Here is a 13,389-nt window from a genome sequence, read left to right on the forward strand (position 1 = left end):
TCTCTGATACAGCGTAATAATATCAGAAATTAGCAACAAAATCTAAATAAAAGGATTTTCACCCTAAAAAGACTTTTAACTCTTTAAACGACTCTTAGGAAATAGAGAAAAACTAGAATTACAAAATTTCTTTTAAAAAAAGTTAATGAAAACATTGCATATCAGAATCAAGGGGATACAACTTAAACAAAGATGAGAAAAATATTCAGTTTAACTACTTAGATAAAAAATAACAAAAAATGAATGTAAATGAATTCAATTCTCAATTGCAAAAGCTAGAAAAAATGTAGGAAAAAAGAATAAAGACATAAAATAGGATAAAAGCAAAAAACAAAAATTTAATGAAGTCAAAAATTAAATTACAATGTTGGATCTTTGAAAAAATCCAACACAGGAAGGAAACCAGAAACATATTAAAGTAAAAAAAAAAAAAGTAGAGAGTGAAAGAATAAGTATTCAAAGTAAGAAATGATGACCAAGGGAGAATAATCATTAAAACAGAGAAAACTTTTTAAAAATCATGAGAGGAACTCGCACAATTTTATACAAGTCCCTTGAAAAATATAGATGAAATAATAGTTCCCTAGGGGGGGGTGAAGCTTATTATTATTGACCCTATGGGAGAAAGAATGCTTAAACAGACAAATTCCCATGGAAAAAAAATAAGCGAACGTTACCCAAGAACAAAAAAGAACCAGGCTCAAATGACAGAGGGGAAGAGTAGGAAATATTCTGCAGTGCTTGATTTCAATTGTAAAGTATCAATAAGAAATTATCATTACAACACATATAATATCAGGAATGAAATAAAGCACATTACTACAAACCTACAGACATTAAAAGGACAAGAATAAGGCAATATTGTAAACAAAATATGCCAAGAAATTTGCAAGTTAAATGATACGGACAAATTCATTGAAAGGTACAAATTGCTGAAGGTTGCTCAAGAAGAAAGATAAAATCTAAATAGGTGCATTATTAATTAAAATGTTCCTTAGCCATAGAACACACCTGCAAAGCTCAGGCCCAGAGGGTTTCACTGGTGAATTCTACCAAACATATAAGGAAGAAACGACACCAACACTACACAAATGCTTTTAGAAAAGAAAAGCCAGTATTGTTTTGATATTAAAGCCAGAAAAAATATCACAAAAAATAAAACTGCTGATCAAAATCATCCATGAACATAGACACAAATAATATGAAATAAAACATTTGCAAATTGAATCCAGTAATATATAAAAAGAATATTATAAGATAACCAATTGTGGTCTATCCCAATAATGCAAAATTAGTGTTACATACAAAAATCAATGTTGTATATTAAGAAAATAAGAGAGAAAATTATATAATCAAGTCAGTGAAGGCAGAAAAAGCTTTTTTTTTTTTTTTTTTTTTTTTACAAAATTCAACATCTAATCATGATATTTTAAAAGAAAACTCTCAATAGACTAGGAACAAAAGGGAATTTTCTCATCCTGATGCAGGGCTTTTATGTAAAACCAACAACTAACATTCCATGTTAAAAGACTGACGGTTTTTACCTAAGGTCAGAAGCAAGGCAAAAATATGTGCTTTTATGCCTTCTATTTGTTATTGTATTGAGGGCTTGTTTAGTGAATAAAACTATTAAAATAAATAAATTTCATATAAATTAGTATAGAAGAAGAAAACTGTCTTTATTTGTAGTCAATATAATCATCTATGTAGAAAAACCTGAGAAATCAACAAAAAAAGTTGCAGGAACTAATAAGAGAATTTAACAAGATTGTAGGTGATACAAAAACTAATAACATTTCCATATACTAGCAACAAACTGAAAAATTTTTCAAAGTCCATTTATGAGTATGAAGAAATACAATAAAAAACTTAGATATGAACTTAACAGAAGACTTACAAGATCTGAAAACTACAAAACTTTGCTGAGATAAAATAAAGAAAACTCACATAAGTGAAACAATGTACCATGTTCATGGATTGAAAAATTCAATATTGTTAAGATGGCAACTCCCCCCAAATAAATTTAGAGACATGAAGACGCTCTTCCCTCTAAGATTTGGAGCTTAAGTCTACACCCCACCTTGAGTGGGGCTTGAATTTGGTGACTTGCTTCCAAAGAACAGAATATGGGATGAAAAAGTAGTAAGAAAGCTTGTAAATACTATAAAACAGGTGACCATCATTAATATCACCAATGAATATTCATCTGGATAGCATGTACATTCTGATTTGATAAAAAGGGCACTTGAACTCTCTGCTATCCTTTTCCAGAAAAAAAAAATCCATAATCCGAATCTAATCATGAGGAAAGCATGAAACAAATTCAAACTGAGTGATATTCTACAAAATACCTGGTCAATACTCTTCAAAACCATCAAAGTCATGACAGACAAGAAATGACTGATAAGCTATCACAGATCAGTGGGAAATAGGAAGACATGACAAATAAATGTAATGTGGTATCCTGGACTGAATCCTGGCACAGAAAAATTACATTAGTAGAAAAACTAATGAAACCCAAATAAAGTATGGAGTCCAGTTGACAGTAATGTGCCAATATTGGTTTCTCAGTTTTGACAAATATACCATAGTAATATAAAATGCTAACTTCAACAGAAGTTGGATAAAGGGTACAAGGAATTCTGTACTATATTTGCAACTTTTCTGCAATCTACAATTATTTCACACTAAAAGCTTTGGCCAGGCATGGTGGCTCATGCCTGTAATCCCAGCACTTTGGGCATCTGAGGCGGGTGAATCACCTGAGGTCAGGAATTTGAGACCAGCCTGGCCAACATGGTGAAATCCCATCTCTACTAAAAATACAAAAAAAAAAAAAAAAAATTAGCCAGGTTTGGCGGCAGGTGCCGGTAATCCCAGCTACTCAGGCAGGAGAATGGCTTGAACCTGGAAGGCAGAGTTTGCAGTGAGCCAAGATCGTGCCATTGCACTTCAGCCTGGGTGACAAGGGTGAGACTCTGTCTCAAAAAAACAGAAAAAGAAAAAACTTTAACACATCCCACAAGCTCTCTTGGTAAAAATTTTAAAACTGATACTAAAAATAATATGGAATTTATGTAAATCTATAATATCCATTAAGATTTCTAAAAAAAAAAATTAGAATATTTACACCACATAATTTCAAGGTTTATTTTAAAGCCATAATAATTAAGACTGTGTTGTTGAGGAAAGATATGGGTATAAATTAGTGGAATGGAATTGAGAATCTAAAAATAGTTTCCCACACATTGATCAATTCATATTTGGCAAAAGTGCTAATGTAATTCAAAGGGAAATGATAGTCTTCAATAAATGGTGCCAGAATAACTGAATCTCCACATGGGAAAAAAATGAAACCTGATTTTTATCTCATACCATACACAGAAATTAATTCAAAATAAATGAGGAGGGAGGCAAGCAAGATGGAGTAGAAAGCTCCACCCATTGTAACCCCTCCCAGCAAGAACACCAAGTTAACAATTATCTACAAAGAAAAAACACCTTCAAAGAACCAAAAATCAGGTGAGCACTCACAGTACCTGGTTTTAACTCCATATTGCTGAAAGAGGCACTGAAGAGAGAGAAAAAACAATCCTGAATTACCGACGCCACCCCTCCCCGCTCCCCAGCAGAGGCAGCATGGAGTGGAAAGCATTTCTGGGTGCTAATGAAGGGAGAACACAGCAATTGTGAAGCACTGAAACCAGTGCTCTCCTGTTAAAGCAGAAAGGAAAACCAGACCAAACTCAACTGATGTCTGCCCACAGAAGAAGCTTTTTTTTCTTTGAGACGGAGTTTCGCTCTTGTTGCCCAGGCTGGAGTGCAGTGGCGTGATCTTGGCTCACTGCAACCTCCACCTCCCAGGTTCAACCGATTCTCCTGCCTCAGCCTCCCAAGTAGCTGGGATTAGAGGCATGTGCTGCCATGCCCAGCTAATTTTGTGTTTTTAGTAGAGACGGGGTTTCTCCATGTTGGTCAGGCTGGTCTCAAGCTCCTGACCTCAGGTGATCCGCCCACCTTGGCCTCCCAAAGTGCTGGGATTACAGGCGTGAGTCATAGCGCTAGGCCCAGAGGAAGCATTTAAACCAGCCCCAGCCAAAGGAGAATTACCCATCCCAGTGGTCTGAACTTGAGTGCCTGTAAACCTCACCATCAAGGGCCAAAGTGCTTCAGTCTCCAAGTAAACTTGAAAGGGAGCCTAGGCCATAATGTCTGTAACTCATAAGAGAATCCTAGTGCTAAACTAGGCCCAGAGACAGTAGTAGACTGGGGAGGCACACAACATTCTGAGACCCACATTGGGGCAGCCAAGAGAGTGTTGACAGCATCCTTCTCCTAATCCCAGACTGCAAAGCTCATGGCTCCAAAAGAGACCCCTTCCTTCTATAATCCTTGAGGAGAGGAGAGGGAAGAGTGAAGAGGACTTTGTCTTGTATCTTGGATACCAGCTCAGCCACAGCAGGATAGGGCACTGGCCAGAGTCAAGAGGCCCCCTTTCCAGGCCCTAGCTCCCAGATGACATTATCTAGACACACCCTGGGCCAGAAGTAAACCCACTGCCTTGAAGGAAAGGATGCAGTCCTGCCAGCATTCATCACCTGTTAACTGAAGAGCCCTTGGGCCCTGAATAACTAGCAGCGATACCTACGTACTACACCAAGGGCCTTGGTGAACCTCTGAGACTTGTTGGCTTCATGTGAGACTCAGCCTCAAGCTGTGGTGGCCATGGGGTAAAAGTCCTTCTGCTTGAGAAAAGCAAAGGGAAAAGTAAAGGAAACTCTGTCTTACACCTTAGGTACCAACACTGCCACGGGGAAGTAGAGCACCAAGCAGAGTCTTGGGGTCTCCAATTCCAGGACTCAAGTCTTAGCATTTCTGGACCTGCCTTGGGCCACAGGGGATCCCACTGCCCTAAAGAGTGAGTCCCAGGCCAGACAGCATTCACCATAAGCTGACTTATGAGACCCTGGGGCTCAAAGAAACATCAGTGGTAATCTGGCAGTACTCCTCATGGCTAGGGGTGGTGGTGGATATGAGGTGAGGCTCCTCTGCCTTTGAAAGGAGAGAAAAAAGTGAGAAGGACTGTGTCTTGTGGTTTAAGTGCCAGCTCTGCTGCAATACAACAGTATACCAGGTAGACACATCTAAGGCTTTTGACTCTGGTCCCTGACTCCAAGATGGAACTTTTGGACCCATTTGGGCATTGGTGGACCTCACCACCCTGAAGGGAAGGACATAGGCCTGGCTGGCTTTGCCACCTGCTGATTGTAGGGTCATAGGGCCTTGAACGAACATAGGCAGCAGCCAGAGAGTGGTCAGAGCAGACATTGGGTGAGACCCAGTGCTGTGCTGGCTTCGGATCTGACCCAGAGCATAGTGGTGGTGGTTACAGGGGTGATTGTATCACTCCATCCCCAGCTTTAGGTGTATCAGAACAGAGACAAAGAATCTGTATGTTCGGGAGAAAGTAAGAGAAGAGAACAAGAATCTCTGCCTGGTAATCCAGAGAATTCTCCCAGACTTTGTTCAAGACAATCAAGGTGGTACCTCTACAAGTCTGCAAGAACCACAATGTTACTGGGCTTGGGGTGTACCCTAAAGCAGAAACAGCTTAGATCACAACACCCAAGTCCTTTCAGATAACTGGAAAAGCTTCCCAAGAAGGATGACTACAAATAAGCCCAGACAGTGAACACTACAATAAAGACCTAACTCTTCAATGCCCAGACCCTGAAGAACATCTACTAGCATCAACACCATTCAGGAAAACATGACCTCACCAAATCAACTAAGTAAGACACCAGGAATCAATTCTAGAGAAGCAGAGATATGTCTTAAAAGACAAAGAATTCAAAATATGTGTGTTGAGAAAACCATAAAACATTCAAGATATGCAGAGAAGGAATTCAGAATTATATTAGATAAATTTCACAAAAAAATTGAAATAATTACAAAGAAACAAAGCAGAAATTCTGGAGCTGAAAAACGCAATTAGCATACTGAAGAATGTATCAGAGTCCTTTAATAGAAGAATGAATCAAGCAGAAGAAATGATTGGTGAGCTTGAAGATAGACTTTGGAAATAAACAGTCAGAGGAGACAAATAATAATAAATGATAGAATATACCTACAGGATCTAGAAAATTGTCTCACAAGGGCAAATCTAAGAGTTATTGGCCTTAAAGATGAGGTAGAGAAAGAGGAGGTAGAAACTTTATTCAAAGGGTTAACAGAGGACTTCCCAAACCTAGAGAAAGATATCAATATCCAAGTACTTAAAGGCTATAGAATACCAAGCAGATTTAGCCCAAAGACTACCTGAAGACATTTAATAATCAAACTTTACAAGGTCAAGGATAAAGAAAGGATCCTAGAAGCAGCAAAAGACAAAAATAAATAAATAACATACAATGGAGCTCCAATATGTCTGGTAGCAGACTTTTCAGTGGAAGGCTTACAGGCCAGGAGAGAGTAGCATGACGCATGACATTTTTTAAGTGCCGAAGGTAAAAAAAAAAAAAAAAAAAAAAATTCCACTTTACCCTAGTATAGTATATCCGCAAAAATTTCCTTCAAACATGAAGGAGAAAGAAAGACTTTCCCAGACAAACAATAGATGAGTGCTTTCATCAATACCAGACCCACCATACAAGAAATGCTAAAGGCAGTACTTTAAACAGAAAGAAAAGAACATTAATGATCAATAATCACCTGAAGGTAAAAAACTTACTGGTAATAATAAGCACACAGAAAAACACAGAATATTATACACTGTTACTGTGGTGTGTAAACTACTCTTATCCTACATAGAAAGACTAAATAATGAACCAATCAAAAATAATAACTATAACAACTTTTAAAAGACATAATCAGTACAATAAAATATAAATTGAAACAATAAAAAGTTAAAAACCAGGGTGACAAAGTTAAGGCAAGTTTTTATTAGTTTTATTTTTGCTTGTGTGTTTGTTTATGCAAATAGCATTAAGTTGTTATCAGTTTAAAATAATGGGTTATAAAATAATATCTGTAAGGCTCATAAATACATATAATGAATACACAAAAAATAAAAAGCAAGAAACTAAGTTATATCACCAGAGAAAATCATCTTCACTAGAGGACAATAGGAATGAAAGAAAGAAGGAAGGAAAGACCAAAATACAACCAGAAAATAAATAACAACATAACAGGAGTAGGTCCTTACTTATAAATAATAACATTTAATGTAAATGAACTGAACTCTCCAATCAAAAGACATAGACTGGCTGACTGGATGAAAAAACAAGACCCATTGATCTATTGCCTACAATAAACACACTTCACCTATAAAGACACACATAGACTAAAAATAAAGGGATGGAAAAAGATATTCCATGCCAACAGAAACCAAAAAAGAACAGGAGTAGCTATATTTATGTCAGACACAATGGCTTTCAAGTCAAAAACTATGAGAAGAGAAAAGGGTCACTATACAATGATAAAGGGTTAATTCAGCAGAGGATATAACAATTTTAAATGCACCTAACACCCAAACATCCAGATATATCAAGGAAATATTATTAGAGCTAAACAGAGTGATAGGCCCCAATACAATAATAGCTGGAGACTTCATCATTCCATTTTCAGCATGGGACAGATTTTCCAGATAGAAAATCAACAAAGAAACATTAGACTTAATCTGCACTACAGACCAAATGAATCAAATAGATATTTACAGAACATTTTATCCAAGAGCTGCAGAATATAAATTCTTTTCTTAGCATGTGGATTATTCTCGAAGACAGACCATAGGTTAGATCACAAAACAAGTCTTCAAACATTCCAAAAATGGAATAATATCAAGCATCTTCTCTGACAATATAATAAAGCTAAAAATCAATAACAAGAGGTATTTTGGAAACTATACAAATACATGGAAATTAAACAATATGCTCCTCAATGACCAGTGAGTCAATGAAGAAATTAAGAAGAAAATTGAAAAACTTCTTGAAGCAAGTAATAATGGAAACACAGCATACCAAAATCTGTGGGATACAGCAAAAACAGTAGTAAGATGGAAGTTTATAGCTCTAAATATCTACATCAAAAAAGAGAAAAAAACTTCAAATAAGCAATCATCCTAAAGAACTAGAAAAGCAAGGGCAAACCAAACCCAAAATTAGTAGAAGAAAAGAAATAATAAAGATCAGAGCAGAAATCAATGAAATTGAAATTTAAAAACACAAAGATCAATGAAACAAAAAGTTGGGTTTTTTTTTGAAAAGACAAAATTGATAAATTTTTAGCCAGTGTAACCAAGAAAATAAAAAAGGATACCCAAATAAAGTACAGTCAGAAATGAGAAAGGAGACATTATAAATGACAGTGCAGAAATTCAAAGGATCATTAGTGGCTACTATTAGCAACTATATGCCAATAAATTGGAAAATATACATGAAATGGACAAACTCCTAGATACATACAACCTACTGAGATTAAACCAGGAAGAAATCCAAAACCTGAAAAGACCAATAACAAGTAACAAGATCCAAACTGTCATAAAAAGTCTTCCAGTAAAGAAAAGCCTGGGACCTAATGGCTTCACTGCTGGATTTGACCCAACATTTAAAGAACTAATACCAATCCTACTCAAACTATTCTGAAAAATGGAGGAAGAAGGAATACTTCCAAACTCTTTCTACAAGGCCAGTATTACCCTGACACCAAACCAGACAAAAACATATCACAAAACAAAACTAAAGGCCAATATCTCTGATGAATATTGATGCAAAAGTCTTCAACAAAATACTAACAAACCAAATTCAACAATATATTAGAAAGACCATTCCTCACAACCAAGTGGAATTCATCACTGGGATAAAAGAGTGGTTAAATGTATGCAAATCAATCAATATGATACATCATATCAACAGAATGAAAGATAACCATATGATCATTTCAATTGATGCTGACAAAGCATTTGATAAAATTAAATATCCCTTCATGATAAAAACCCTCAAAAAAGTAGATATAGAAGGAACATACCTCAACATAATAGAGGCCATCTATGACAAACCCACAGCTAGCATCATACTGAATGGGGACAAAAAATAAAAGCCTTTCCTGTAAGATCTGAAACATGACAGGATGTCCACTGTCACCACTCTTATTCAACATAGTACTGGAAGTCCTAGCTAGAGAAATCAGACAAGAGAAAGTTACAAAGGGCATCCAAATTGGAAAGGGAGAAGTAAAAATTATCCGTGTTTGCTGATGATATAATCTTTTATTTAGAAAAGCCTAAAGACTCCACCAACAAACTATCAAACTGATAAATTTGGTAAAGTTGCGGGATACAAAGTCAACATACAAAAATCAGTAGCATCTCTATATGCCAATGGTGAACAATCTGATAAAGAAATTTAAAAAGTAATCCCATTTACAATAGTCACAAATAAAATTAAATATCTATCAATTAACCAAAGAATTGAAAGATCTCTACAATGAAAATTATAAAACACTAATGAAAGAAATTGAAGAGGACACCAAAAAATAAAAAAATATTTCATGTTCATGGGTTTGAAGAATCAATATTGTTTAAATGTCCATACTACCAAAGCAATTTACAGATTCAATGCACTTCCTATCAAAATACCAATGACATTCTTCAGAAACATACAAAAATCAATCCTCTAATTTATATGGAATCACCAAAGACCCAGAATAGCCAAAGCTATCCTAAGCATAAGGAATAAAAGTGGAGGAATTACATTACCTGACATCAAATTATAGTACAGACCTATATTAACCAAAACAACATGGTACTGGCATACAAACAGATACAAAGACCAATGAAACAGAACAGAGAACCCAGAAACAAATCTACGTACCTACAGTGAACTCATTTTTGACAAGGTTCCGAGAACACACACTAGGGAAAAGACAGTTTCTTCAAGAAATGGTGCTAGGAACACTGGATGTTCCCATGCAGAATAATGAAACTAGACCCCTATCTCTTGGCATATACAAAAATCAAATCAAAATTGACTAAAGACTTAAATCTAAGACCTCAAACTATGAAACTACTACAGAAAAACATTGGGGGAAATCTCCAGGACATTGCTCTTGGAAAAGATTTCTTGAGCAATACGTTACAAGCATAGGTAACCCAAGTAAACATCGACAAATCATGTTGAAAAGCTTCTGCACAGAAAAGTATACAATCAACAAAGTGAAGAGATAATCCATGAAATTCAAGAAAATATTTGTGAACCACCCATCTGACAAGAGATTGGTAACCGGAAAACACAAAAATTTCAAACGACTCTGTAGAAAAAAAATCGAATAATCTTATCAAAAGATGGGCAAAATATTTGAATAGGCACTACTCAAAAGAAGACATACAAATGGCAAACGGACATATGAAAAGATGTTCATCATTGATAATCAAAGAAATGCAAATCAAAACTAAAATGAGATACCATCTTACTCCAGTTAAAATGGCTTTTATCCGAAAGGCAAACAATAACAAATGCTGGTGAGGATATGGAGAAAAGGGAATCCTTGTACACTGTTGGTGGGAATGCAAATTAGTACAACCACTGTGAAGGACAGTTTGAAGATTCCTCAAAAAACCTGAAAATGGGTTAGGCACAGTGGCTCACACCTATAATCCCAGAACTTTTGGGAGGTCAAGGAGGGTGGATCGCCTGAGGTCAGGAGTTCGAGATCAGCCTTGCCAACATGGTGAAATGTCTCTATTAAAAATACAAAAATTAGCCGGGCATGGTGGCCAGCGCCTGTAATCCCTGCTACTTAGGAAGCTGAGGCAGGAGAATTGCTTGAACCCAGGAGGCGGAGGTTGCAGTAAGCTGAGATCATGCCATTGTACTCCAGCCTGGGCAACAAGAGCAAAACTGTGTCTCAATTTAAAAAAAAAAAAAAAAAAAAAACTAAAAATGGAGCTACCACATGATCCAGCAATCCCACTGCTGGGTATGTACCCAAAAGAAGAAAGGAAATCAGCATATTAAAGGGATGTCTGCACTTCTATGTTCCTGGCAGCACTTACAATGGCTAAGATTTGGAAGTCACCTAAGTATCCACCAACAGATGAATGGATAAAGAAACACACAATGGAGTACTGTTCAGCCACAAAAATAAATGAGATCCAGTCATTTGCAACAACACGGATCAAAATAGAGATCATTATGTTAAGTGAAATAAGCCAGAAACAGAAAGACAAACATCACATGTTCTCATGTATTTGTGGGAACTAATAATCAAAACAATTGAACTCATGGCATAGAGGGTAGAAGGATAGTTACCAGAGGCTGCCATCAAACCATGAAAAGACATGGGGGAACTTTAAATGCATATTATTAAGAGCAAGAAGCCAATCTGAAAAGGCTACATAATGTATGATTCCAACTATGATATCCTGAAAAAGGAAAAACTCTGGAGAGAGTAAAAAGATCAATGGCTGTGAGTGGTTGAAGAGAAGAAAGGATCAAAAGGTGGAGCTCATAGGATTTTTAGGGGAGTGAAACTATTCTCTATGATACTACAATGTTATTTTTGTCAAATATATATATATATATGTGTCAAGTGTACAATACCAAGAATTAACTCTAACATAAACTATGAGCCTTGGGTAATAGCGATGTGTCAGTTGTAACAAATGTACTACTCTGGTGGAGATGTTGATCGTGGGAGAGCCTGTACAGGGTTGGGAAGTGGCAGGGGGTGTGTGGGAATATGCTGCACTTTCCATTCAATTTTGCTATAAACCTAAAACTGTTGTTAAAAATAAAGTAATTTAAACAAAAAAAGTAAATAGCTTTTTTTTTCAATTCATGAATGTTTCCATTAAAAATTTACAAACAGACAAGACAGAAAACTTCATTGTTTTTAGGAGACCCACGCTAATTAGAAAATAGGAGACATAACCAAGGTCAAATATGAAGGGTGGTATGAACTTATAAGGAAGGCACATATCAAGAGTGAACTGACCTCAAAATGTTGAACATAGTGATATATCCCTACAATAAAATACTATTAGCATTAAAAAGGAATGAAGTACTACCGATACAAACCAAAGCATGAATGACCCACAAAAATGTCATGGTAATTGAAAGAACAAAAGGCCATATATTACATGTTCCCATTTATATGAAATGTCCAGAATACACAAATCTGCAGAGACAGAAAACAGAGTAATGGTTGCCAAGGGTTTAATGTACAGGTAGTAGCTTGTTGAGAAATGGGGAGTGACCACTACATAGGCATGGTGTTTCTTTTTTTTTTTTTTTCTTTGAGATGGAGTCTGGCTGTGTTGCCCAGGCTGGAGTGCAGTGGTGCCATCTTGGCTCACTGCAAGCTCTGCCTCCTGGGTTCACACCATTCTCCTGCCTCAGCCTCCCGAGTAGCTGGGACTACAAGCGTCCGCCACCACACCTGGCTAATTTTTTTGTATTTTTAGTAGGGCATGGTGTTTCTTTATGGGATAATGAAAATGTTCTAAAAATTGACTCTAATGAGGTTTCATAACTCTGTAAATACACAAAACTGTTGAATTCTACACATTAAATGGGTGAATTTTATGGTATTTCAATTATATAGCAATATAGCTGCTAGAAAACAGTAAACTGATGTTTACAGTCACAGGTACATGAATGCACATACTACCCAGATTAAGACTAAAAAGGAATCTTAAAGCTGTGTTCAAATCAGGAAATGAATAAAAGAACTAATTCCTTATTTAACACTTATTCTTTGCCAGGAACTGTGCTGGGTGATTTGTCTTACTCAAGTCCATTTCATACCATTCTAGATAGGTAACATTTACTCTATTTTCGAAATAGAAACTGTCAAAATATTTGCCAGAGAACATACAGCTAGTTAGAGAAAGTCATTGCAAGCTGGAAATCCAACTCCATTCTATTCTCTAAGCAATCCTGCCTCCCAAAAAGAATAGTCCCATTTCTTGGGGCATATGAATTTATGCTAACAGAGGACAAAAAATTAATTAAAATGAATGCTTAGGTTGTAGGCAAAGATAAAGTCTGTGTTCTCTCATGCAGTCTAGATTATAAACTCTGTAAGAGTAGAAGCCATGATGGCTTTATTCTCCTCTATATGTCTAGTTTCTAATAAATATCAATAAAACCTCTTCAATTAAATAAGTGAGAAAATATGAAACCACTGAAGCATAATTAACAAGAAGGAACCAAGGACTTTAAAATGGGTTCCCATATTTTATAGTCAGGTTACTACTGCCTTAGGAAGTATTGTCTCAAAGTATACTCTTTGAAGAATCATAGATATTTGAAAAACCTTCATAGCACTTGAAGCAAATAAATGAATAATTTTTCCTTTGGAAAACACCTACAGACCAAGAAAATTTGGACT

At 36.0% G+C, this 13,389-nt stretch overlaps 1 protein-coding gene across 2 annotated transcripts in view; it reads right to left on the minus strand.

Annotated features, from left to right (window-relative positions):
• Nucleotides 1-13,389, minus strand: part of COL21A1 (collagen type XXI alpha 1 chain) — a 198,649-nt gene that overhangs the window by 53,741 nt on the left and 131,519 nt on the right. The gene's annotated exons all lie outside the window — the stretch shown is intronic.

Source organism: Symphalangus syndactylus, chromosome 23 (assembly GCF_028878055.3).
Source record: "Symphalangus syndactylus isolate Jambi chromosome 23, NHGRI_mSymSyn1-v2.1_pri, whole genome shotgun sequence".
Classification (NCBI taxonomy): Eukaryota; Metazoa; Chordata; class Mammalia; order Primates; family Hylobatidae; genus Symphalangus; species Symphalangus syndactylus.